This window comes from Cibotium barometz, chromosome 45 (assembly GCF_041138505.1).
Source record: "Cibotium barometz isolate CiBa-2024 chromosome 45, ASM4113850v1, whole genome shotgun sequence".
NCBI lineage: Eukaryota > Viridiplantae > Streptophyta > Polypodiopsida > Cyatheales > Cibotiaceae > Cibotium > Cibotium barometz.
Window position 1 is genome coordinate 12,577,434 of NC_141090.1, and position 22,492 is coordinate 12,599,925.

The 22,492-nt window shown below is 38.5% G+C and overlaps 2 long non-coding RNA genes across 2 annotated transcripts; one reads left to right on the forward strand and one right to left on the reverse strand.

The window, feature by feature from the left end:
* The first annotated feature begins 8,715 nt into the window (after positions 1–8,715).
* On the forward strand, positions 8,716–9,311 carry LOC147612453 (uncharacterized). The gene is made up of 3 exons (XR_015263488.1): positions 8,716–8,860; positions 8,928–9,011; positions 9,108–9,311. It is a non-coding gene; the product is annotated as an uncharacterized LOC147612453 (long non-coding RNA).
* An 8,325-nt stretch (positions 9,312–17,636) lies between these two features.
* On the reverse strand, positions 17,637–18,730 carry LOC147612454 (uncharacterized). Its single transcript, XR_015263425.1, has 2 exons — positions 18,082–18,730; positions 17,637–17,829 (listed from the first exon to the last, which is right to left on the reverse strand). It is a non-coding gene; the product is annotated as an uncharacterized LOC147612454 (long non-coding RNA).
* Positions 18,731–22,492: the final 3,762 nt, after the last annotated feature.

Consider the following 22,492-nt stretch of genomic DNA (forward strand, 5'->3'; position numbering starts at 1 on the left):
GTAGGGAGGGAAGCTATGGGAGGAGTTATGAGGAAAGAGAGATGGAGAGGTGCTAGAAGGGTGGGAGGAGGGAGAGATGAGGGAGGGAGGGAGGGAGAAGGTGCTCAAAGGAGGAAAAGTGAGCTATACATATGCAAAAGAGGAAAAGTGAGATATAAAAGAAAGGAGAATTTTCAAATTTGGAAAGTTATATATGTAATAGTGACACTTTGAAAGTGACATTTAGTTGCTTTCAAAAGGGACATCCAAGTATTAAAAAGTGACACTAGTAGCTTTTAAAAGTGACATCCTAGTATTAAAAAGTGACACTACTAGCTTTTAAAATTGACATTTTAGCCTTTAAAAAAGACATTTTATTGGACCCAAATCCTTGACCATACCTTTTTAAGGTAAGGGACCACCCAACATTTTTTCCAAGTTGGCATCCTCCCATTAGACCCTTTACTAATCCTCTTTATAATCATGTGTGCTCTTAAAGGGCCCCTATAATATCTCAACCTTCCCCTAATGTATCACTAGGTAAGCTATCAAGGAAACAACCCACCATGCTCTACAAGGGACAAGGAGTCGGTAACATTATTTCATAGAATGATGGTGTAAGTGTGTAAGCTCTTGCCCTCCTTCCTTTCTCTATAAGAATTATCTCATAGAATGATGGTGTAAGTGCATAAGCTCTTGCCCTCCTCCCTTGCTCTACAAGCTCTTCCTATGCATTCCTTACTTGATAGGGTCCTCCCCCACTGGATAAAGTAAACTCACATAATCATGTCATAGTGGAGTCTCTGCTACCATGGACTATAGGATTCCTATTCCATAACGCCTAAAATAAGTTCTACAGTGCCAGCATAAGTAGGATGCTGCCAAATAACATGTGATGCTTATAACTAAAACATGGTGCAAGGGGGTGAAACTATAAGTATAATAGGTCCATAAAAGTGGCTCCATAACATCGCTCCCCTAATGGTGCATAAAAATATCATGAGTGGGTTTGGAAAGGAGGAACACTTAGCTCCCCTTGACAGTACCAATCTAAACAATCCGGGTCCAAGATAGAGTCACTCATATCAGTCCATGAAAAGTCTATGTCAAGGCATGTAGTAATAATAGAGACGTGCTTTCATTCTCCCTTTTTGGTATGTGCTCTTTCTCATCATCTTTTTTCAATTTTATTGTTATTTGGATTTTTATCGTGTTTATATGTGCTATATTGTTGTGCATGTTGGTGCAAGCTATAGTTTCAGGAGGTTAGCTTTTCCCAATAAGATCCCTTTGATAAAGATGTGAAATTTGTTGGGGAGTGTAACGTGGAGGTAAAAGTGATGATATTAGCAAAAATCTCTTCTTCCCACTTTATGTCATACCTTGACTTCACAGAAGGTATTGTAGGTTTTATATAACAATCCTTTCAAACTTTTCTCCATCACTGTTTGTTGGTTAGGAGTGCCCATTGTTACTTGTTGGAGCATATCGATCTCTATCTTAAAGGGTGGTAAGGAGATTTCATAATACCGAATGAAGATTATGGATTCTTCCTTATAGATGAGCCATGGAGATGACACTTAACGGTAAGGAAATTTCCATTTGTGTAGTGAGTTGCTCTAGGGAAAGCAATGGGGTTTGGGCTTGGATAACTAGCAAGGGTTTTGTAACATCTTGTGAAGTAGAAGCTTCCCCCATCAATCACCCTACCTCTTGTGATCGGGTTTCTCTTAGGGATCCATACTTATTTGGGTGATGGTGGTGAAGGTTCATCTATAATAGTCTTCCCTTTGTTTGAATTTGAGCCTATGAAGCTTTTGTCCACACTGCGAAGACTTGGGAATTGGCAAGCGATGGGTGGCAAAGAGGCTACTGGTATACATTTTTTTTTTGGGATCCAAATACAACGATTACCCTCATAGTAAGCTTGAGTTTCCAAGGTATACGTTGTATTTGGGATCCGAATACAACGATTACCCTTATAGTAAGCTTGAGCTTCCAAGGTATACATTTTAGGGTAACCTCTAGTTTGGACTTTCTATGCCAATTATTTTGTTGTTGAGGCCTCCTTTGCTTGGTTGGTTGAGGTGGTATAGATGGAGAACTCTTGGGAACCGATTTTAAGGTAAATTTGGGTTGCCATTTTCTAGTCTATTGTATTATCGGTTGATCCTTTTTCATGGAGGTGTTAGCTGTGTGGAGAGAAAAGTAAAGAGAATGCGGGGAGAGGGAGAGCTTGAGTTCCTTGCAAACAAACACACATAGATGCAAGAGAGTGAAAGACACAAGACAGAGATGGATGGCTAAATTTCCTTCTATCTTCTTCTCTTCTCTACAACCATATATCTAAAAGATAAGAGTGTATACATAAAGGAAAATTACTCTCATACAATATACAATGGTCGGTCTATACTGTGAACCCGACTATATGAGTTGGCACTATAACTATGCCATAACTCTAGTACTCTAAAGTTGCTGTCACACAACCTGCTGTCATCCACCACTGGCGCCATATCAGCCATAATCTCACCAACCATGCCAGTGGCATGAGTGTGGAAGCTATCACCCAAGCGGGTCATCAATGTCTGCTGTAGTCTCAGCTCTAGTACTAGTTGATCTCGATATCTCAACACTTCCCCTCGAGCTCAAATCCACACACTACACTCCAAGTAAGCTCCTAAACTTGTGGAGCTTCTGTATGCCCAATGCCTTCGTAAAGATGTTAGCCACCTAATCCTTTGTGCTGACATATGCCAGATCTGAATAATGTAGCAAAATAGAGGGTTCTAAGAGATTTCATTTCTATTGTGCATTCTTGCAAAAAACCAAAAATATAATAAATTAAACCATTCACAAGCTTTCTAAATGCATTGTGTCTATGTGGTGGGGCTATTCCTCCCTAGTAAAACGGCACCACTTATGGGATGGTCCTAGCGCCATGGAAAGAATGCAAGGAATAACGCAATATCATGGGGCTTTGCCCAACTGCACTCGGGAGCACAAACAGCTCAATCAAGAAACTAGTATGGCGTGGCCTAGTGCACAAATACAAAATCGAGGTGTGTCACTCACCTCATTAAAGCCGGTTGGCTAGGATTCTCATAGGTAGCATTGTCACCACTCAGAAGCATCCAAAAGCTCCACTCCACTGCTATCGCAAAGCACCATACTCCAATGGAGGCTTGATCCTCCCCATAACTCAATCTCACACACTCACTCTTTCACATACATGCAAGCACACAAGATCTCAAGGGGTAAGCAAGCAAGCAATAGCACAAGATAGTAGAGAAGAAGAGTACTTTATTAAATTAGCATAAGAAAACAAGAGTTTTTGGTTACAAGAGGCCTTGTCTAATTCATTTTTAAGGTTTACACCCTTGGGCAAGCAAACACTGTACCCTTTACTTTACTTCATTTTTCTTTCTAAATGAGTCTTCATAAGAGCACAAAAGTAAACTTTTCCTTTAGCTAGCTAGAATCATTGTTAACCTTTTCTTGAATCATTCTAGTGGAGATTTACATCATTAAAAGTGTATTTAACATCATTAAGTCCTAAGTACCATTAAGGCATAGCATCATTATCATTAAGCATCATTGGTAGTAGCATTAAGATATATGTATCTCTAAAGCCTAACATTAACGTTACTAAGACATACCATTGAGCATCACCAAGGCATCCTTATGACATAAACATCGTTAAGATAAGGCATTAATATCTTTAGAGCACAAGCACAAGCACCATCAAACCAAATAATTAGGCATAATATTAAGCATCATTAAGCTGTAGCATTTGTTGATTAATGTACCATATTTTGAAAGCTTTAGTGAACCACTTAAGCATGGTTTTGAGAATAATTAGATAACTCAACTTGCACTTAGGAAACCTTTATGAACTAGTAGACATTGCTTGTATCAACTAGCATGTAGAAAAAAAAACTTCAATAAACCACTAAACTTTGTTAGAGATATGCATATATAAGAGTATATGAAATCCTACTTAAGCCATGGATACCATTTTATGGGGCATCCATTCACAACAAGCTTGATAAATAATAATGTCCTTAATCGTACGTAATCCAAAAACCTATTCATATGTAGACTTACCAACTCACAATGGAGATGCTAGATAACATGGAACTTTATGGAAAGTAACTCGAGCAAACAAGATTAAAACCCAATTCTATTCCTTTCAAGTGATAAGCTATTTGAGATTCAAACAAACCATGGGTTGAATCATGGGATATATTTAGGGGATAAAACATAGCTTAAGTCATAGATCAATCACACAACCTTAAACACCTCAGTGATGTTAGTCTTAAGCATCCCTATAAGCATAAAATTTACTATAAGTTGAATGCAAATCCTACCCATATTCTCCTTGATTCATGAGATTCAAGAAGAGAATTCAACTCCTCATTAGATAGCAACAAGGTTGAATCATTTAATGCAAGCTAGTTTAGGCATCTAACCTCTTTATATAAGTTGAAAGCTTCATTTGTGACAAATATGGGATTTTTGGTTCTCATGAGAGTTGGCCATTTTAAGAGACTCTAATATCACCCTTAGAATCACCATTATGCTTGCTCCCCCAGCACCTAAACATTAGTACCAAGTATAGACAAGACTTGAGAGTGTCTAACACAACTTATACATGAGCTTAATCTTGTCTCATATCACCAAGAGGGAGCATGAAAATTGGCATAAAATTCAGCTTGAGGGGGATAGAATATCAAAAATCAATCTCACAAGCTCAACATTGGCCATTCTCATAATTTTCTAATGCCATTAGGTTCGTAAACAACACATTAGAGTGATGAAATCAGGCAAGAAGCAAGGGAATTTAAAATTAGCATTTTTCATATTTTTCACAAATATTAAGAAAATATTTGATAATTACATAAATTTTTACATCTCACTTAAACACTACCAAATGCTTAGCTTTAGATGGGAGAAGGGCATGAGAATCACCTTGAGTGTAAAGGAAGTGAGGAAGGAGGCTCCAAGATTGAGAAGCAAAACAAGAAAAACTCACACTCATAGTGAGGAAGGAGACTCCAAGATTGAGGGCAAAACTCACACACATATTTTTTTCTAGAGGGAAAAGTGACTTCAAGTGACTATGATGGGCTTAATTTATAGACAAGTCATAAATGCAAGGCCTTCCACCTTATTAAAAAGACTCATGTGTTGTAGTATTTATCCCAAATGGCTTCCCACACTTGAGAGCACGACACCTCACTTCGATTTATTCATATTAAAAGTGCATAGCCTTAACTAGAACTTATTCAATTATTCCTAAGATTCAAACCTTTTTTATTCATATTAAAAGTGCATAGGCTTAAATAGAACTTATTCAATTAGTCCTAAGATTCAAACCTTTTTTATTCATATTAAAAGTGCATAGGCTTAAATAGACCTTATTCAATTAGGCCTAAAATTCAAACCTTTTTTTATTATAAAACCTTATACTAAGTGCTAATACCTTAATTTCTTTTGAGCACACCATCCACAATTAATTTTTGGGGTAGACAACACATAACTATGGTCTTGAATGTAGTTTTTGGCTATGGTTTTCACACGCATGTGAATTGGTGATGTGAGCACGTCTACGGGGTGCAACAAGCATGAGAGGACTCTTTATTGATTAATTAAACCACGAAAGTTTCTTAAAATCCTTGAGAAATGGATTTGATATCTTATATGACCCAAATCCCGTCCCCCGAATGACCAGTTTCTAAAAATCTAACTCCCGGGACTACTTTTACGTTTGATGTCACACCAATTTGTGCTTGAAAACCCTCTTTCATTTAGAGTCCAATTCAAGGTATGCTTTCACATATAGGATCTAGGGCCTAATTAGAAGTTTTTTATTTTAACACTTTTTTAAATTCTAGCTTTCTTTCCCTAGACTATTTTCTCTCTCTAGACTTTTATTAGGCACAAAGATAATTTCACGAACACACACTTCTAAAATTAGCAAACTAAATAGCTGGCATTATTCATTAACTTAGATGTTTACAAAAAGATCCGGCATAGCCAAAAAATAAAAAACTCGCATTTGCTGAGATGTAATAAGCACTCAAAATCTCATGTGACTGCTTTACTGATTTGCAAGATGCTTTCCTTTGTGAGATCCTGGGATCAAAATCAAACTTTCTCTTTTTTTTTTTCAAAAAATCATTCTACTTTAGAATAAATTTCTCTCACTAGGCATTTCCTAGATAATGAGATGTTTCTAACTTACCTGTAAATAATACACAAAGAGGGATCTTACATCCTCCCCTACTTAAAGAATTGAGATGTTTTGATCTCAAAAATCGAGGATAATCTCTTTGCAGATCCTCTTCTTTCTCCCATGTGCCATCTTGTATTAGGAAGAATTTCCACTTAACCACCAAGTACTCTCTCAAGGTCTTAGTTATAAGAGGTTTCTCTTGGACATCCAAAATTGCCTCAAGTTCTAGCTCTAACTGCCACTAAGCTAGGGAAATGACTTGCTCATCATCTAGAATATGGCTAGGATTTGGTACATATTTGGGTTAAAGCATGGTTAGGTGTGGTACCACTTTTTTGCTTTCAATTAGAAAAAAGATAATTGATTTTAGGGTTCCAATTGTGGTTTCAAATTCTAAATAATATTCTTAAAAGTACTTTTATGGACAAGAATCTTAAAACGTACTACTAGAATTTTCTAAATTTACTGAAAACTTTCCAAAAAAAATTAAAAAGTATTATTAAAAGCAGTGTCAAAGACACTGCTTTTTGCACCACCTACCCATGCGTTCACCCATTTCTTGAGCAATCTATGGTGGAATACGTTGTGAAATTTAAGTTGAGGAGGTAACATAAGACCTTGACCCCCTATTTACATTGGAGATCACATAGGGTCCATAGGGGGACGAGAATTTTCCAAGCAAAAACATACGAGCAATCCGAGTGACAAAGTGAAGGCATAGATGAGTTTCAAACTTCATAAAACAGTATTTTCATATAAATTATGAAAATCATGTATATAAAACCATTATTTAACATTATCCAAATCATGCACATTGAACACTAGAAATTATTTAAATCAAAGATACATATTTGTATTGAGTCCTCCCGTTCTCTGAGTGAAACTTTTCGAGGAGAAAAAAATCGAGCGACACATTTCAAGGAATAGGCACACAAGAAGGATAAGGCCAGTAATGATGACACCATAGGTGTGTAACACAAATTCAACACATCTAGGAATGAATTACATGTGTTTTTGTATAGAACTAGAAGCTCTAGAAGCAAAAAATTGAGGGTAGTTGATGAGGTGAGAGAGGGGGGAAGGGGGTGGTTGGTGAGGGAGAGATATAAGGGAGGGGTGGAGAGAGAGAGAGAGAGAGAGAGAGAGAGAGAGAGAGAGAGAGAGAGAGAGAGAGAGAGAGAGAACTACATCTTGATGGTGACAATTAATTGTGAGCCCCAATGAATCTAGGCATGTGGGAAAGAAACCCCTAAAGATTGTCTTCTCTTCTCCTTTCTCCTTTCTCCTTTTCAAAAATTCTCCCTCTCCTTTTTCCAGGTAAAGGGGTAAGCACCCTTGCTTTATCTTGTATAGATACTCTCTTGTCGCATTACTGTAGACCCTCGTGGTATTTTTCAAGATGTTCACACACGCTCACACATACTTACTCTTACACACAGTCAATATTCACTTATAAGTCTTTTCATCTTGAGAAAATTCTCTCTCTCTCTCTCTCTCTCTCTCTCTCTCTCTCTCTCTCTCTCTCTCTCTCTCTCTCTCTCTCTCTCCCCCTCTGTGTGTGTGCATGCACATATATATATATATCATTAGGGAAAAAGGGAGCTCATTTTGGGGCCTTTTAGGATTTGGAAAAATAGTCTCTCAACCAATGAAGAGAGGGCCAACGTAACGTTGAAATTTTACCAAAAACAAGTGAAAATAAGAAAAACAAATAGTACTTTATGTTCGTAGAAGCGTGCCATAGTTAATGTTCAAGATACTATAACGATTTTGAGTCTGACAAGGTCTTTTAAAAAAAAAACTAAAGATACTATCACGATTTTGAGTCTGACATTGATGTCTTTTTCAAAAAAAACTACTTACTGAAACTAGGTTTCCCTCCCAAACTACTCTCCCCTCCCAAACTAGTCTTCCGGCGCCCTTCCTTCTCTCTCTCACCTGCTCTCTTCCAACCTTCATCTTGCACCTAGAGGCATGGCTAGCCCTCCAATTTGAAACATTCAAGGATAAAAGTTTGCGTTCTTTGTCAAAATGATTCTCATGCTTGTATTTCTTTATTTTTATCTATACGATTTTTAATTATTTTCAATATTCAATCTTTGAATCAGATCCACTCGCCTGTATACTTTGAGTGCCGACACGATAGTGCAACTGCTGCATATCCTTATACGAAATGAGAACTTTGCTTCGCCAAGATGAGCACTTTCATTTTATAAGCGCTTCCATTTTAAATTGTATTGTTTTGTAAAAGGTACCTGCTTTTGATTTTTTTGATGCTCAGGTTTTAGATTTGCTTTTGATTTTTTTAATGCTCGAAATTTAGATTGGATTGTGTTCTCGACAGGCTTGGAAGGAGGTAGTGGTGAGGACAACCCAAAAAGCCACAAATATCTAGGTGTTTTCTTAACTTTTACCTTAGCCCTGTTGCCATGATTGAAAATAAACTTGTTCTGTTAGATCAAGACCTAAACGGGGTTTGCTCCTGACAATGTATCAATTGACATTACTGTGAATGAGAATGGAAACTTGGTGAGTTTTATATCAGTCAGACAGAAATGTACACTTGCTCAATTGCGGCACGACATTCATATGGAGGCAAACAGAACAATTTCAGCAGGATTTGCATTCGTGCTCAACAACAAGAAGGTAAACTTACTGTGTTTATTTAATTCATTAATCAACTCTAGTGATTTTTTAACAACCATCTTAACAGGTTCTTCAAAGGAGGGAAAGTATAATTCAATGCGGAGATATCCCCGATGGGATTATTGACATCCAGCTAAATTGATCATTGGAGGTACTAAAGAACATATATTTTGTTCAGTTTTTCTACACTGCTATGAAGGTCAAATAATATATTGATTCTCAAACCTTATCAACCCTTTCTCTCTAGGTTGCTATGGAGACAACAATTGATGATGTGGACGGTCCTGCGAGGGAAAGCTCTTGCATTGAGTCTACAAATGCTTTTTTTTTTGTGACAGTCAGACACATTGGACTGCTCAACATTCTTTGTAAGCTCGAATGAAGAGCGAGTACAGGAAAGAGTCAATGACCTTTTGGTCCTCGGCTGGGATCTGTACAATGACATTGTTAATAAAGTGATCAATTTTATTCCAAATGTCTACATGCTTTCAAAGTGTCTCTCTCTCTTCGTACATTTATAAATATCATGTCAAGTCTATGGAGATAGAGGGTATCAGTTGCAAAACATCTTTCATTTGATTAATAGATTACTAGATTCAAAGAAGTCCATACATATAATCATCCCAAATGATCTTGTAGCTGCTCTTGGTTAGGATCTCCACTTGTTAAGATTTACAATGACATTGTTAATATATTGATCAATTTTAAACCAAATTACTACATGCTTTCTCTCTCTCTCTCTCTCTCTCTCTCTCTCTCTCTCTCTCTCTCTCTCTTTTCATACATTTAAATCTATTTATAAATATCATGACAAGTCTATGGAGATAGAGGGATTCATTTGCAAAGCATCTTCCATTTTAATTTTATACATAGTCATCCCAAATCATATAAGCATCACTAGATTAAAATAATGTTATACAAATAATCATTCCAAATCATCCCAAATGATCATCAGGTTGTCCTTGGTCAATATCCCCACTAAGATTTTGGAGCCCCGAGGTCTCCACTGCATCTTCAAGGTCTTCAAGGCCTGGGATCTGGAAGCTCTCCACTCCAAGTCCACTTGGTTGTTTGTCCTCCTCATCCTGTTCCTGACCAGCAGAGCTGCCTCTTCAACTTTTGTTTGCTGCTCCTCCACCTTTTGTTTGCTGCTCCTCCACCTTTTCCTTTACAAAATTTGGTGGGATACCTACATCTCCATGTCCTTGTGTCTTCTCCTCCAAATCATCTGCATCTAGATGAATGACACCACCATGGTCTTTAGAACTCTCACCAACCTCAAATGTATCTTGCACAGCTGGTTTGGAGGAGGGATGGTTCAAGAGCTTCAAAATTGTGTCTCCTCTAAAACTATACACATAGTCAAAGCCAAAGCTGTCTTTCCTCATCTGCAATAAAAGACATGAGCATTTACATATACTTCTAACTACTTTGTGCCACTATAAATTATATTTAAGCTCAAAGAGGAATAAGCTTCTTACAATATCTGGCTGATGAAGCTCAAAGTAGCTTGCAAGCACGTACTTAGCATGGATCAATAGTCTCTAGCCACAACTATTTGGATCAACTTGTTGTGGAGCCTGAAAATTTGAAAAGATAGGTTAGAAATTAAAGATTGAAACAAATCAAAAATAAAACTGAAATAAGGATCCTTATAAGGAAAAGATTTCTACCTCTAAAACTGCTGGTTCAATTGAATCTAAAAGATTCACATTTGGGGGGCAATGGTCAAGAGCATCTAGCAATCTAGCAGTTATTTGCATGAAAACGCGATATGGGCAGTATGGAAATCTAAACGGCCTCTCCTCGCGTTTTCATGCAAATTTAAAACTTCCCTAAATTTAGGACCTTTGCAGCAATCTGGATCTATTGTCATGGCATCACAGGCCAATTGCACCCTTTGGAATGCATCAAAAGTCCCCAAAGTGACACAAAAAAATTTCATACAGACATTTGATTGAAAACGCAATTATGCTACTTCAAAAACATCAAACACTCTCCCTCGCATTTACATGCAAATCTTGAGATTTTATACCTGAGGATGGTGTTGCAAATTATGAAGAGGGTTTATTTCATGCCTACATCAAGGAAATTCTGTCTCAGATTGTGTGAAACAAATATGAGAACTTTTGGCTTTCCTACTGGTCTGTTCTTGTAACTATATGGAAAGACAAAAAAATTGTAGTTGTAGAAACCGAAACTTGGAAGAACAGGTCATGAAATGCTTCAGAAGTCCTCAGTGTGTAAAGGAAAAGGCCAAAATGCAGATTTGCATGAAAACGCGATTATGACACTCAAGGAAGAGCAAACACCAGTCCTCGCGTTTTCATGCAAATTTGTATGATGAGCAGGAAATAACCAAAAGGGCAATCCCTCAGCCCTATTCTTGAGATCTTCTACTTGATCATGTTGTAAAAAATATGTAAAGGGTGTCTTGCATGCCTACAAAAAGGAACTTTGGGCTTTCCTAATGGTTTGTGTTTGTAAGTGTATGGAAAAACGAGGCCATTTCAATGACGCAGATTTTGGCTATTCCCCATTCAGACAGAAACTTGTTTGAATAGTTAAAAGTATGCAGGACAAGAAAGCTTGAGTTGTACTAACCTGCAGGCTATCTCTGGATGTGCTAGACGATGAAGGTGCTGCCTCTGTAGTCTGAGTAATGCTTCTCTGTGGTCTTAGTGGTGCCTCTGTAGTCTCAGTGATGCCTCTGTAATCTGAGTGTACTCTGTGATGAAGAGGATGCTGATGACGGAGAGTAGGAAGGGAGACACTCTAATAAATACCACACGTGGGGGGTAAAAGTCGTATCTCACACTGTGGGTGGGAACCACGCACCCTAGGAAATTGAATTCTGACATGTCTGGATGTGACCCTTACTGCCTTGGAATTTGTGCCATTTATAAATGCTTCTTGGATTCCCTCCTGCGCCTCACTCTTCCCTGCTCAGCCCACACTCCCTGCATACTTTCTTTCTCCTCCTCCTCATCCATCCTCATCCTTCCCACTATGCACGAGGGTCAGCAAGACAGCTCCGAAAGCATGGAGAAGAAGAAAACAGGTCAGAGTTGTAGGTTTTTCAATGTTATTCTATATCTATGCATGCTGTTCTAGATCTATGTTCTCTTAACCGAGTTAAATTTCTTGACAGTCCCTTCCTGCAAAGATCGACTCACTCATCTACATATGAATTCCCTGCATGATGCATGATCCAATGACCTGGTGTTTGCTAGGACACAAGAGAATGTCTGGAGGGTTATTCAGATGTCCCTATTTCTTCTTTTGGAAAATTTGCATGAAAATGCGTAGAGAGAGTTTTAGTTTTCCTAAAGATCCCATATCGCGTTTTGTTGCTAATTTTCTGTCTTAGTGCAGTTTGTCAAAATTGTCACCTTAATGTCATGAATTTTGTTGAGAAATAATATATCAAGCTGCATTTATGTTAATAGAGGAATTAGCATGAAAACGCGTAGAGACTGTTTTGCTTTTCCCTAAGAACCCGTATCGCATTTTCTTGCTAATTTTAGTTTTTATGCCGCTCTTTCACATGCTTTACATTCAATGTTCATATAAGAGCAATACTTTTCTGTGCAGAATTTGGTGATTCTGACACCGCAGACGCGTCCAGAACGGCCCAAAACCCCAAAAACGGCACTGGAAACGCTGGAATCGGACATCCGGAGGCCCGAAAACGGCCAAAAAAGGCCCCAAAAGTGGATTTGCAGAAAAACGCGATTTGGTACCTTCTTCCCGGCAAGAAGGTACCAAGTCGCGTTTTTCTGCAAATCCACTTTTGGGGCCTTTTTTGGCCGTTTTCGGGCCTCCGGATGTCCGATTCCAGCGTTTCCAGTGCCGTTTTTGGGGTTTTGGGCCGTTCCGAACGCGTCTGCAGTGTCAGAATCACCAAATTTTGCACAGAAAATAATTTTTTTAAAGATTCAAATTGGATCACCTTATTAATATGACACGCTTCTACGAACATCTTCTTTTGTTGAATTTTCAACATAACGTTGGCCCACTCCTGATTGGTTGAGAGCCTATTTTCTCTCTCTTCTAAAAGGCCCCAAAATGAGCTTCCTTTTTTCCTAATTAGTAGTTTCTCAAAATTGACACCTTCCTGACCTGGATTTGGGTGTGAGGTGGTCATGTGACCCTTTGCACACCTTTCATGATGCTGAATACTAAGTTGTCTTGCAGTCGAAGATACTCGAGTTTTATGGTTTAACATTTGAAGAGTGGAAAGGCATTTTGATATTTGTTATCAAATTGGACGAGTGCGGGCTGGTAAAGGAGAAAAAAATGAAAAGGGTTACTATTACATTAATGAATCGAGCACTTGATACATCATTGACTGAAGTGAGTTCAAAGTATTTCAGTGTGTGTAATCTGAAAAACACATATGGTGGTTAGGCTCCGTTGAGGTATGCTAACATTTTGGTTTTGTAATCACAGGTAAAGACATAAGACCATGAAACACTAAACTGGGTGTTTATCCACACAGAAATACCAACAATATTCAAAAGGCAAGTGCAAGGAGAGCATCTCCATGTTGCAGGCAAAGGTGACTTTCAAGTGGAGTGGCATATGGCAGGTGATCTGAAAACCCTTAAGTGCATGTATAACATAAGTAAAGGAGGCAACTCAAAGTCTCCTTGTCTTTACTGTAAAAAATCAGCTCAGGTTTTCAGATCACCTGCCATATGTCGTTATGGATTATGTCAAGAAGAGTTTCAAGGATTAATTATGGATTATGGAAGCAAGTCCATAATGCGATCAAAGATCATGAGGCAGATGGGGAAGCACGAAACGTGAAAGCAGAGGTGTGGAGGTCTCTTGATCAACTATTCATGTTCTGTGACAATGTGGCATGGAAGAAGAGTGATTGCCAAAACTTTGAAGAGGCAGTTAAACATTTCGGAAAGTCCATGAAAGACGCGTGGACAGCCTGCAGCATAATGGTAGGGTTCTCTCTTTCTTTTTTTTAAATGCTTGTTCCTCTTTTCTTTGTTCACTAACTATGCGTTGTTATGTCTTTGTGAAAACAGCATATTATCCACAACCACCTTCCCTATTTTGTCAAAAAGTATGGATGCCCTGCAATTTGGTCCACCCAAGGCATGGAAAAATCACACTATATGGCACGTAATGCGTTTTTTAGACATACACAACACTACGGAGGGAGTCATAAGGCAAACAGTATGAAAGAAGTCTTCCAATGGTTTTACCGAGGTGGCATACTACAGAGGCTTCATGTTAAAAGAAAAGTTGCCAGCTCCAAAGTTAAGCTTGCTTTCATTCTAGCCTAGAAGCAAAGAAGAAGACAAATTTTAGATAATTCTAGCGCAGCAGGCAGACATATGCAATGGAGGAATTCAAAGATATTTGTAAATCATAAATGGACAAGTATACAATTATAGCAGTTTATAAACCTTGGTGTGTTTTGAGACCCAATCAATGCTTTGGTGTTATGTTTACATGTGATCTATCAATGGGTCAGCAAGCTCATGGTTCTATTGATGTTTGCTAATATGGCAATTGAGGGGTCCCCTTTAGGGGCAAGGGCCCTATTAGCAAGCATCAATAGATTCAATCAATACTACTTAATTTAGAGACTCACCTGTATTGATGATTTCCAATGTCCATTTAGTCTTTTGCTAGAAGACATCATTAAAGATAAATAAATACTTACTGAAATGGAAACAAGTAATTCACAAGGGAGAGCAATAATTTGAAAAGCAATAGCATATTTATACAAATAATACCAGACATCAGAAACTTTATCGAATACACAGTGCTTCCCTTGCCACCATGATAGATGTCTTCTATATGGATATATTGTCCAATATAATCATCTATATTTTCATTCAAAAGGCCTCTTAACTTCCACACAGTTGCTGGGTTTGGTAGTAAAACACGTTTAATCCTTTGATCTTTTAAATTTGAGGATATATCGCATTGAAAATAGAACTATATCCTTTCCGGCTAACTCCACTAACATCAAGAGCCTCTTGAATTGTATTGGCATCAACTTTATTATTGGATATAAAGTTCTCTACAACATTGCGTTTGATTGTTTTGAACTTTTTTCCCTCAATCAAACCTTTTGCAACACCAGTAGAAAGTAATCCTTTCATTTGCTTTACAGGAAGAAGATTGGGATCCATGTTTTCTTTTGCAAGCTCCAATAGTTTCCTACAGTAACAATACAATGATGGCTATATGATTGAATACCTCAGTTCTTGTGTTGTATGAATGGAAGAAATAGACATATTCATTTGAAAGCGCTTTTGATAATACAAAAGAAAAATATTCAAATTAACCTTGCTTTGCTGGTTTCTTCGCTTGCATCCACCAGTGCCAGCCTTCAAATTTGCAATGTTTTTTATTTTCCTACTTCGATTTCTGTCTCCTAGTACTGTCCTCTTTCTTCTTGCTCTTGTCAACTCTTTCTTAGTCTTCGAATGCTCTTCTATTTCATTCTGCAACTGCTTTTCCAAGTTTACACGAATGGCTATCTCCTGTATTTTGGCCACCCTTTCTTGTACATACAATGTTTTATACGTTTCTGCCAAGGCAGACTTTGCCAAAATATAACCATGAAGTCCATTTTGTCCATCGCCCACCACGAACCTTAGTAGTGTAGTTGGATTGACAAACGGAGGTGTAGAGTCTTTCACTGGACATTTTGGGTATATGCCACCATCGCACCATAAGTCAATGTGTTGCAAGCCTTCTCTTCTCATGTTTTCCCGTTGTGCTGAGCATTCAACAGTGCACCCTTTCGTTTCTGTGCTGGAGCATATTGTTCCTCTAAGTCAATATGAAGATGGTGGAATCGCTTCTTCTGAGATTGTTCTTCACTAGCGTCGGCCATTCCTTGAGCTTCTGAGGTTGCATCTTTGCCAGTTAATCTCATATGCTTTTTGTAACTTGAATTGTTGAAGTGTGGCGGTATCTATCCAAATATTCAAAAAAACAAGCAATCACCAAGTTGAGTGATGGACTCTTTATGAGAGGCTTAAACACGTCGTCAAAAGAGATGCGGAATCTACGGGAAAAAAAGAAATCTAAGAATGTATTTAATGCAATATCTTGTTAGTTATGTAAAATATTATCTTATTCTTTTTTAAAGTGACAGATGTGCAGTCCTTAATGACAGTATTGAACCACGTTTCCGTATTTTACTATTTTTCATGTCTTTTGGGAGACAAATAAATGAGAAAATAGCGAATTTCTTACAGGGCCCCAAAATGAGCTCCCTTTTTTCCTAATGCATATATATATATATATTTGAACACATAGTCATATCCTACTTTTATACACACTTACATACTCATTTCAGTTATGAGTCTATGCTTGAAATGAGCTGCTTCTCACAGCATTAGCCAGAGCGTTTTCGGGAATTAATTGCTTCGATATAGATTCACACATTAGCTGGTCTGATTAACTGTGGTCCGGACCTGGTGACTATAAGAGAAGAGAAGAGAGTTGTAGGCGCCGGGATCACCCTGGGCGCGACGCAAAGCTACTGGCGAGCTCCCAGACACAAGGCACTTTTGTTCATTCCCTATATAGGAAAAAAAAAAGGCTTCACCATATAATTCCCTAGATATAAATGAACATATCTAGGAAAAGTGCAAACTCGAGAAAATGAAACACTTTACTAGATAGGTTAACTAGGAAATATAGTGCATAGATTTCTCTATATAGGAAAATTTTCCTACATAGAGATATTTTCCTATGTAGGAAAATTTCCCTATACAGAGAAAGGAAAATTTGCCTACATAGGGAAAAAATCCTATGTAGGAAAATCTATGCATTATGTTCCCTAGTTAGTCTATCTAGGAAAGTGTTCTATTTTCCCTAGTTTGCACTTTCCCTAGATATCCTTCTTTGTACCCAAGAAATTATATAGTGAATACATTGTCTCCATATGCTAAGAATAGAGTAGCATATCTCCAACTGTGTAGCTACTTGTTTGGGTATTCTCGTTTATGCAAGATGGTTTTCTCTCAACCTTTGCCTAGTTACACTAATAGTTCGACACACATCAGCCAAGATGCCATCATTTCTACCCTCTTGATCTTGGCTCTTCACATATTCCATTAGGTAGGCATGGTTTTCTATGTGCTCACATTGATGGCTACCACATGCATAAATTATGCTTTTATCAATATTATATTCGTGAGATAAGGTACCCATAGGCTTTTTATCTCAATAGAGAACGATCGAGTGATGGCGGTCTATGTGTGTAACAAAGGGACAGCCATGGTACCCATAAAGAGGAAATAGAGAGGGAGAACTAGGTGGGCCTAGCCAAGGCAGCTAAGCCAACCCCAGCCAGTCCTTGTGGCTAGGCCCATAGAGCCACTAAAGCATAGTCAAAGAGGTGCTGCTATTGTGCACACAAGCGCAGGCCCATTATGGGCTTGGAAGCGGCCATAGAAAGAGTACTTGGGCCTTGTTTTTATAGAATGGATCCTATCTGCTGCATTGAGGTTTGTGAAGAGGCTGCTCCTACTAAAGCTATTTGACTGCAGCACTCTTCCTTCCTAAGCAAACCCATCTTTTCTTGTTGAGACAACCCCTCTATTATGCCCACAAGCCTTGCTCATGCTGCACTCCAAGGTACCCACCTGTGCATGCTGCCCATGAAAAACATGCATATATACACACATAAATATCTACCTACCACATACGCATGTAGAAATACCCACCCACCGACTCACACATATGCATGCATACTAAGGAAGCAATTAATTCATACATTTGTGCATACTAAGCAAGCAATTTATAAATACATACATGATATGTCCAAAACAATGGACTAAATGCTACAGAGATATCGAAAAGAATTGAGTCTTAAGGTATCAGGATTGAATGCCACAGAGACATCATGTCCTCTTCTTAACCTGGCCTTGATTTACATGTCTACTCCTTTGCCTCAAATCTGAATTTCTTGCTTCATTCTGCAAATAACCCAAAAAGCGAGTTAAGTGTAAATTCAAGCCCAAAATGTAGGCATACAGGATCCCCCATGATGCTACTCTTTTTGCGATGATGACACTAGCCAAAGACTTTCAAGAATGGCCACCCAAGCCAATGGACCCGGATGTTCAAACAGTAGAACCAAAATCATTCTCGCATGAGAAACAAAACCTAGCATATGAAAGAGCAAACTCTAGCATCTAGGAGATGCACAAAATCCACGGAGAACTTACCATAGAGACAGTTGTAGAAGACCTAGGAAAGAAAGTAACTTAGGCTTCTTGGATGCATCCTTGAGACTTCACCACCTTGCACATAATTGCCACACTAATAGTCAGCTTACGAAAAATGATACCATGTTACAGGGTAGCATCTTCCTCTCTTCTCCATCCCCTGGCAGCTTGAGATGACTTTCATCGGCAAGTTACAACGGCACAGCAGATTGACCTCCTTATCGAGATATTTTTCCCACTGGATGCTCTGAAACTGCCTCAGTGTTAGCATCTTCTGCAATTGCGTTGAAATGGTAACATTAGTTGTTTAACTTGAAACTATAAACCCCTTTTCTCAATTGTTTTTCTGATCTGATGATCTACTCCCATTAATGCCCCTGATAAAGTCATTAAGCTGAACACCTTCCATGTCCACATCAGACATCGCTGGAGATTCTAAAACCTCTTCAGCCTGCCCAGGTATGTGGCTGGCATGCTGACTCTATCTAGAGTCAATTTCTTGATCCGAATGTTTGTTCAATTTAGCCTTAGCCTCCACTTGTTTGCCAACTTAGAGTTATAAACTCTACAAGAAGCCGGACCACTTACCTGCATGTTGAAAAACAAATAAGAAAAACTCTCTCTCTCTCTCTCTCTCTCTCTCTCTCTCTCTCTCTCTCTCTCTCTCTCTCTCTCTCTCTCTCTCTCTCTCTCTCTTTCTCTCTCTCTCTCTCTCTCACACACACACACACACACGCGCATGCATGTGTGCACACACAAATAGAGGTTTAGGCTGGTGAAGATGCAAGTGTGCATGAATTTGTTAAATGGCTCAACCCAAAACATGCCTTAGCACTAGTGCACACTATACATATTAAAGTCCACAACTTTCAACTTCAAGAGAATCTATCAAGGTTTATAGAAAATTAAAACAAGATAGTCTGCCTTTGATCTACCTCTTAATTGATGGAAAGACATCAAAGTTTGGAGGCCATGAACCTTATTCAAGATAAACGACCAAGTCGTACCATATTTATGTTCTTTGTTGCAACCCATGAGAGCAGACTAGACCATTTCGATAGGACTAATTCATCATCTCAGTAACAGAGATGACACCTATAATATATGCTTGTAACTAACAAGAATGAAGATACAAACCTGCATCCAAGAAAGACAAATCTAGAAACTGTAAAAGAGTTACCTCAAATAAATGGCATGTCATGACTTGGCAACTTGAGGTGAAAAGGTAACATTCATCATCTCAATAACAAAAGAGAGGTTTATAGAAAATTAAAACAAGATAGTCTACATCTAATCTACCTCTGAATTGATGGAAAGACATCAAAGTTTGGAGCCCATGAACCTTATTCAAGATAAACGAGCAAGTTGTACCATATTTATGTTCTTTGTTGCAACCCATGAGAGCAGACCAGACCATTTCGATAGGACTTATTCATCATCTCAGTAACAAGAGATGACACCTATAAGATATGCTTATAACTAACAAGAATGAAGATACAAACCTGCATCCAAGAAAGACAAATCTTGAAACTGTAAAAGAGTTACCTCAAACAAATGGCATGTCATGACTTGGCAACTTGAGGTGAAAAGGTAACATTCATCATCTCAATAACAAAAGAGAGGACACCTATAACTAACAAGAGTGAAGATACAAACCTGCATCCAAGAAAGACAAATCTTGAAACTGTAAAAGAGCTATATCAAAGAAATGGCATGTAATGACTTAGAAACTTAGTTGGAAAATGTAAAGTGTTCAAAACTACAATGTCATCCATGAGTGAGTCACTTTCTTGCTGCATAGCATTGTATTTCTCGGCAAGATGGCCACTCTTGACAACATTGTTTATAAACATTTTGCACTCCCCACTATTGCACATACGTGAGAAAACCAGTAGAGAGAGACCATGGATACAAGTCAAAACAACATTCTTTGGCTCAACTAGTGCATCCAAAACAGATGATGATGACTCCTATACTTGGACTAATTCAAGAACATGATATAGATCCTTAGAGATGTTTATGTACTCACAAACCCATGCATCCTAAGGTTGCTAACAACATATGTGAAGAAAGTTATCAACACTCTTGTCATGCTGGAGGGTAAGGGCATTCATCATCCATCATGCCACATAGCTTGAGTGAGGTGGAGGACATCCTAAAAACTTGGAAGGGGAGGTATGATATAGCCTCACCCTAATCTAGGTCAATCATGCATAGCATTAACATCAGTTTCAACTTCATTCATCATTACATGACAACACAAAGTAAAAAGTATTGCACCTTGATCAGCCCCACCAAACAATGTATATCAATGTTGTATGGCACGATGCTGCAATTATTGGTTGTCTCCTAAACACACCTTCTGCCTATACTAGGCATAAAACATATGAACATCAACTCTTACTTTTCATGTCAGATGGAATGCATAAAAGATTGAAATCCCAAAAGAAATTGATTAAATGAGATAAAATACTAATAAGCTAAGGAAAGGTAAAAAATACACAAACCTTAGGATAATTTCTGCTCCATCCTCCTGACATCCAAAACATCAAAGCTCAAACATAGAGTTTCAAAAAAAAATGCAAGAAGTGCAGGGAGCTTTGAAGAGTACATTCAAGATGAGACCCTTGATGTGGGTGTGGGAAGCAGGGAAACGACTGGTCGACCTAGACCCTCTCAGTGAGTTAGGAGGTCGATGAGGCCCCTGTTGTAAACCCTTCGAAGCTGGGGAAGGCTGCGAAGGCGGAGGCTCTGTTCGTTTAGCTTTCGCAGGTCTGTGCTTCTAATCTTTGCACACAAAGCTAGGGTTAAGGTCGACCTTCACACATAGGTTTTGCTTCTTTTCTGTAGCAGGTAGGTGGTGCACGTCATAAAGATATACTATTCTTTAGAGCACAAAACCCCAAATTTTGCTTCTTCCACAATCATGTATAGGTAAATCTGAGCAAGACTAAACCTGACTTTGTCACGCTGTGCAGGATCAAGGGATTGGAGAAGGTCCACTACATGTCCATCACCAGCTGACAATTTGAATTGCCAAGGTGGCTTTACCTCTACTGGTAAAGCTACTCTAACAAACATGTCATCCTGATTTCGTTCAATCAGAAACCCTCCCCAGTCACAGGCAATTGATTCAGTTTCATTTAGCAGAAAATCCAAGAGTAGCCCTCGAGATAGAGCCTCGTTAACAGGTTCAAAGACACAGAGCTGAAGAGCTGCTCTGACACCGTCCTCCTTGCTGATGACACTGTGCAGAGGAAAAACTTTGGGGTAGTGTGTCAACTGTCTGCTTACCCTCTCTGTCCACCAAGCACGAACTTCTTCGTCGAAGCTTTGCCATCTTCCGACCATCAAGGGTGTCTTTCCACCTCCCATAGGCCTGGTTTTTGCCTGTGCTCTTTCGTAGATAATTCGGTTTGATATCTTCCAGGAAGTGCACGAGCCGGCTTTGAGAATGGCCAGTTTAGAGGTTTGCCAACGGATCGAAGCTGGGAATTGCCGTGAATTTGATCCGGCAGCAGCAAGCAACGTTGGACCTCCGCCATCGAGCTCCAACGGCGGCAAAACAGGCTTCACACATCGGTCGCAAGGCTGAGTAGGGGACGGCCATGGCCAGAGGCGAGAGGCAGCTGGTCATCGAAGAAGGCGACCGAGATTTACTGTCTAGGGTTTTTTTGGTTCTTTGGTCTGAAAGGGTCCTTTTTTTGTTGTGTGTTGTTTATATGGAAGTTGAGTGAATTCGATGATGGCCTTACCTCTAGCCTATCCTAAGAGTGATATTGATACACCACCATATACGTTAGTGGAGGTGTAAAACAAAATAAAGGAGTAAAAAGTGTTGTAATATAGCTCATATTATATAACAAAGGAGTAAAAAGTGTTGTAATTAAAGATACTAAAATTTAAATATATCTCATATTATATAATTCATATAGCTCACAAGATAGATTATCAAATTGATATTGGAGCATACTATTAATCTTTTTAAAAGCTATAAGTATGATAGCTCATAAGAGCTCTATATATAACTAGTCTTATGTGAAATCTTCCAATCCCTAAATATTAGATCAAAAGAGGTAATGTTTTAGGTATGATCATACAATATCTTAATATTAATCATCTTAGGCCTTAAATCATGAGCCTGATAGATAATCTTACATTGATATGATTAGAATTCTAGAATATGAATATGTTGATTGTTTGAACCACTCAAATCAAACGACAAATTCAACTTGTGACCATGGCCATCAAAACACTTGGTGATATTTCATTCATGTGGAGTCTATTTAACATTTGCATCAACAGACTCTGCAAACTCAGCCCATGCAACCCTATACTTTCCTATGTCAACAGTAGTAAAGGGGGCTGTTGTGCTATTCTCATAAACAAAACCACGAGCGAAGGCAATCAA